The sequence below is a fragment of the Perognathus longimembris genome, chromosome 19, assembly GCF_023159225.1.
Source record: "Perognathus longimembris pacificus isolate PPM17 chromosome 19, ASM2315922v1, whole genome shotgun sequence".
NCBI lineage: Eukaryota > Metazoa > Chordata > Mammalia > Rodentia > Heteromyidae > Perognathus > Perognathus longimembris.
In genome coordinates, this window is record NC_063179.1 from 36532601 (window position 1) to 36538600 (window position 6000).

At 40.0% G+C, this 6000-nt stretch overlaps 1 protein-coding gene across 1 annotated transcript in view; it reads right to left on the bottom strand.

The window, feature by feature from the left end:
* Pde4d (phosphodiesterase 4D) overlaps positions 1-1929 on the bottom strand; it is a 1139603-nt gene extending 1137674 nt beyond the window's left edge. The window contains exon 1 of the mRNA XM_048368311.1: positions 1869-1929. The gene's annotated coding sequence lies outside the window, so the exon portion shown is untranslated. The remainder of the gene's footprint in view (positions 1-1868) is intronic.
* Positions 1930-6000: the final 4071 nt, after the last annotated feature.

Below are 6000 nucleotides of genomic sequence, written 5' to 3' on the forward strand. Positions count from 1 at the left end.
GAACAGACATCTACAGGCAGGGCCGCTGTGCCTGGCCAGGCAGCCCCAAAGCAGCAGAAGGCAGGAAGTGGGAAGCAACAAAAAGGATGAGCAGATGTTGATAAGAGTTGAGCTCACCCTGTCACTCAAACAGGAGGCCAAATTCCTACCCTGGACACAATCTTATCATCAGTGAGTGCCAGGGAGGAGGAGCAGGAACTGATTAGAGAAGTTAAATCTCTCCTAAGGAGTGCAAACCATTTGCTTCCCCACAGCAGGAAATTGGAAGGCCCAGAGAAAGCTGGCTCTTGAGAGACATAAAGTGGAATCACTGAGTGCTTTTTTATGGGATTTTATAAAGAAAGAAACCTTGAAGTTCAAGAGTCTGGCAATCTGAAATGTTCGCCGAAAGAAAAGGTCAGCTTCCAAATAGAACAGTGCCTGCTTGTCTCTTTCTAATTTGCTTGCTTTTCCCTCTCAGCATCCTTCCTCTTGGACAGCTTCCACAGACTGGTGCTGCTTTAACCCTGGGCAGCACTGGCCTAGCAGAAAGTTCACAGCCCATCTTGGAGGGTCAGGAGAATCGGTCACCCCCAGACTTCTGATTCCTAGGGTCTGAAGGATTTACATGCGGAGTCCATATACCTAGACATTCCCACAACCCAGTTCTATGTGGTCATATGCTCTAATCTAGTAAACTTAGAGGGTTTATTACTAAGACAGTATGCCATCTGAAAGCCACAATCATGCTCCGTCTTCTTAGGACTACCAGTGAAATGGAAAATAAAAAATCATGGACTCATGTGTACACTTAGGCAAAAAGCATAACTGAACAAACGATCCTATGCCAAACACTTTCAATGAAAGTTAAGCTCGTGCATTCTACTACAACCTACGGGCACCATCCAAACCACATGTTGTTTCTTCCCAGAGTGTTCAGGGACTATTTTACTCATTGTGTTTCTCCTTTCATCAGGAATAGCTTGCTAAATGACAGTGGAAGATATTAAAGTAAGTGACAGAATGTAGTACTATGCCTCAAAACTGTAATAGATAGATAGATAGACAGACAGACAGACAGACAGATAATTTGGACTTGAAAATACATATATATTTTAACTACAATTATATTAGAAATATGCCAAGGAAAAAGAGACTGGAAAAATATAGTACATAGGCAAAGAGATAAAGGGAAGAGAGGAAATATTTGTCAGATCCAGCACAAGTAGTTGAAGATGGGGTAAAATTGCTTCATGTGTGTACATACACATTGCTTCATGTGTGTGTATATGCCCATTTTTCTGTACTTTCTAATTTTATTCATAGCGTAAAGAAAAATATTTATAAATACATATATAATATGAATGTATACATGATATTTTAAAGTGCAGATATACACAAAAATAGAGCACTTCAAAATCATATGCCAGCATATAACCTATTTATCATAAATGAGAAAAGGCCTGATGTGGAAGCAGACATACCCAGCTTTGTCTCATGTTACGCATCCTTGTACAAAACATCCACCCTGGGGCTGGGAATATGGCCTAGTGGCAAGAGTGCTTGCCTCGTATACATGAAGCCCTGGGTTCTATTCCTCAGCACCACATATATAGAAAAGACCAGAAGTGGTGCTGTGGCTCAAGTGGTAGAGTGCTAGCCTTGAGCAAAGAGAAGGCAGGGACAGTGCTCAGTTCAAGCTCCAGGACTGAAGAAAAAAAGAAAAACCATAGAATATCCACCCTATGGGCCTCTGTGTGTCTTCCCCTGGAAAATAAGAACAGCACTACCTGCTCCATAGCACTTCCCTAGGATTGTTGTAGCATCTGTGGAAATCCCTTCCCACAGGACCAGGGATTGGAAACTTTCAGCAATGCTCCTTGTCTTACCTTTCTCACAACTTCTGTTCTCAATGCAGGAATCCAGTCTTCTGTTTTGATACAAGGATTTCTGCAGAGGATAGATTGTGCAGAGCTTAACAACTTGCACAAAATTATCAGACAGCTGTTTCTACACCCATATATGAGATTTTATTGTACCAAAGAGCACAATTCCTTTATCTTCAAGATTTGATGTCTGAGGCAAGAATTGATGAGGGACTTGGAGGACTCTGATGAGATCAGGGCATGCTCATTTACTCTATCAAAGGCTGGCTCCAGTGCATGCACTGCTTTTCCTGGTGAGTTTTTTCTTAACTTCTAATTTAAGTGAAGAAAGGAAGGAAGGGGAGAAGGAAGGAAAGAAAGGAGGAAGGGAGGGAGGGAGGGAGGGAGAGGGAAGGAAAGGAAGGACAGAAGGAAGGAAGGGAGAGAGGGAGGGAGGGAGGGAGGGAGGAAGGAAGGAAGGAAGGAAGGAAGGAAGGAAGGAAAGAAGGAAGGAAGGAAGGAAGGAAGGAAGGAAGGAAGGAAGGAAGGAAGGAAAGAAGGAAGGAAGGAAGGAAGGAAGGAAGGAAGGAAGGAAGGAAGGAAGGAAGGAAGGAAGGAAGGGTACCATAATCCAGGGAAATGAAGGCTTTTATAGCCCTCAAACTTTACTGGCTGTTCAGATGGCAGGCAATGAACTATCACAGGACCCAGCTCTTTTCCAACAGAGTTTGAAGTTACATAAGGCAAACTACCAGATAACAGGAGAAAACACACACTCTCAAACAGATAAAGTCTTTATCACCTCTGCATATAATGAAATCAGAAAGCATGAGAGAAAATGCTCGAGAAAGTAATAGATACAAAATGGAAGATGCTGAGTCACATAGTGGTTTGCTTGTAGAAGCCACTACCAACTAAAGCCATTCTTCTAAATCTTTCTGATAATATGTATACCATTATATAACTATATAATAATTATACATGATACATATAGGTGTGTGTTTGTGTGTATGTGTATTCTTTATGAAAAAGAGGAGTTTTACAGCCACTCTTGAGAATAGGACTTCATTTTGGGCGAGGTTCTTCTGTATAAAGGGAGTCCTTTCCTGGCACATCAGAGGCCTTAATGGCCTAGAAATCTGGAGTGAGTACAAGAACATGACTTGACTGTTGGGGTACTTAAAACAATCTGAAGCCTCCTGAGTATCCTAGTTTGAGGATATCCTGAGATCTATACCCGACTCAGCTTCCAAGCTGCTTTAGAACAGCAGGGACATCTCCTAGGTTCTTCATCATCATTTTCTAAATGTGATGTTACACTGATAAAAGTCTGCATGAGGAATAATATCCTCTTGTATAATCCTAAAATTGTATGGCAAATTTTGTGACTCTGAGCAGATGTTCATTTCTCTGAGTAAAGCTCGAAATCATTCATTGGTCAGATCTTCAAGGAGCCCCATATCCCAACTGTAAATTAAGAACAAATAAACTAAGTAGTTCACAAGTTTTCTTCTCAATCCCAATTGTCAGATAAAGGTGTTTTTAGTAATATAAACAGTAAGTATATATATATATATATATACAATATATGCAATATATCCTAATATACTAATATATATACACTAATATATATATATATATCCTAATATATCCAAATATGTATCCTAGTATATCTTGAGGGAAGGGGGAAATCACCAAATCAATGACAAAAACATATAAAATCTCACCAGGAAAATTCATGTGGGAAACTAATTCCATGAAAATATTTTACACTCTCACAGTACAGGAAAAAGAAGTCTAGATTTTCCACTTAGCATTCAGGTTCCTACGTAAAGCTCCAAAACAGTAATTCTTGACTTCAACTTAAAATGTCACCTTATTTTAAAATATTAACTGCATAAAAGTTTTTACATAAAATTCTTTATTATTAAAATATATTCTTCCCCAAAAGTTCTACTTGCCAAGGTAGAATTTAGTTGTCATTCTTATTAGAGTCTTGGAAAATGTCATGTTTTACTGATTACAGGATACCGAAGGTAGTCCAAGATGTAGCTACTGACCAATTGTCAGGGAAACTGCTATTTCTGTTTTGGAGTAAGATTACTTATTGCTTACAGCCACCCTCCCTAATATGATACATCCGTCTAACATGCCTTTATTGACATCCCTGTTCGTGTGCCCTGCAGGCCCTGATACTAGGTCTTCTTAGTATCAGTGAAATCAAGTTCATAGAGTCATATGATTCAATTCTTTCCCTGGACTAGGAATTAAAGGGATAAAAGGCTAGCCAGTTTCTTCGAATCTGTAATCGTCTTCTCATTCTTTCCTTCACAGTCCCACAGTCAGAAAGAGACATAACCCACATTCAATTCCTATATAATAGCTCTAGAAGCCAGAGAAAATATGAGAGTATTCTAACAGCCAAAAGTATTCTCTGTGCAAACCTGGTTTCTGAATGAGACAATGTGATATGTGATAGGGCATCTCTCTGTGTTATTTTACATGGAGCACGTCATTTGAAGGGACTCAGAATGAATTACAGATGGTGGTAGGCCACACTCACTAAATAAGGTAAAAGATGTGCAACCTCTGCTCTAAATGAACAGAAAATAATGAAAAATGAATGACATAGAGTATTAAGAATGACAAGATACCAGCTGCTCATGGCTCATGCATGAAATCCTAGCTACTCAATAGGCTGAGATTCAAAGGATGGCAGCTCAAAGAGAGCCTCAAAGAGAAGTTCATAAAATTTCATCTCCAATATAACCAACAAAAAACAGGACCAGAGGTATGGTCCAAGTGATAGAGTACCACCCAAGCAAGCACGCGGTATAAGGTGCTAAAGTTCAAACCCTACAACTGCCAAAATCAAAAGAAGAATGACAAGGCAGTTACAGGTTGTGTTCTTTGCCTCACATGTAGAAGAAGATAAAATTTGAGCTGAAGCATGAGAACTAGATAACTCGGAGACAAGCCCTCTCTGGTGTTCAGTGGACTAGGCTCCTTTTTCAGGAAAAGCAGGGACATTAGTTCTCATTCGAATGTGGTCCACAGAGGGACCAACAACCATCCACATAGAAATTAGCATCAAAACCGCTCCTCCAAAGAGGATGACTCAACACCACAGAACTCAGGAGCAGATGAACTCAGATTGCCACTGGGATACAGAATTCTAGAGAAATGCCCACAAGGGCCCTGGAGATTCTGGAGTAGAGTATTTGCCAGTAACGCATACATTTACTCATCCACTGCTTACTTACTCAATATTCTGTTACAATAATTCCCTGGACAAGCTATACATGAAGCAATAGAATTATAAACTTGTAAACTTGGCTTTCCTCTCAACATTTGTAAATACAACTCTCTGGAAGAAGGGACTGTGCAAATGTGCAGATGATCGCACAGTTCATTCTGCACCAGAGAAGGGTGTCTGCCCACAATCTGAAGGTGTTTTGTTCTTCTCTCACCTACTACTGATGAGTTGTGTGCTGGGAAGTCACCGCATCTAAGCTGGGAACTTGGGTAGGGAAAGTGTGAGGACTCAGGACAAACAATTATGTCATTTAAGCCAGACTCCTCTGTTGGTTCTAGAAGAAAGCAGAACCTAGGAAGATGTACTGCTGCAGGTATATAAAGTTTTCAAGTATGAACTAGCATTGTTTCAAAGATGTTTGTGTTTTTTCTCCTCTGTCACTGTTTGTGATTTCTGTACCTTTGGTCTCATATGTAAATTTATGTATTTGGGGAGGGCAAGGAGGAGCACAGAAATGGTGGGACAAAGGGTGAACAAATGCAGCAGTGACACTCACTAGACACGATGTTGAAAATGAACTGTACAACTTGTAGGGAAGGAGAGTCAAGAGGGGAAAACCAGAAGAAAATGAGGGAAGGGGTGACACTGTTCGAAAAGAAATGTCCTCATTACCTGACTTAGGGAACTGTATGTAACCCCTGTGTACATTTCCTTTATAATAAATAAAGGAAGTTTATATAATGATTCTTTGGAAGAAAAAATATGCCATTCAACCTAGTTAGAAAACCCTTTCTGCACTTGTTTCTCATGTACTTTTTCTAGATGGCCTGCTCTCAGAAGTCAAGGGCCTTAGTAGAAAAGCCACAGACTATAAGGTGATTTATGTATTTCTAACAGTTC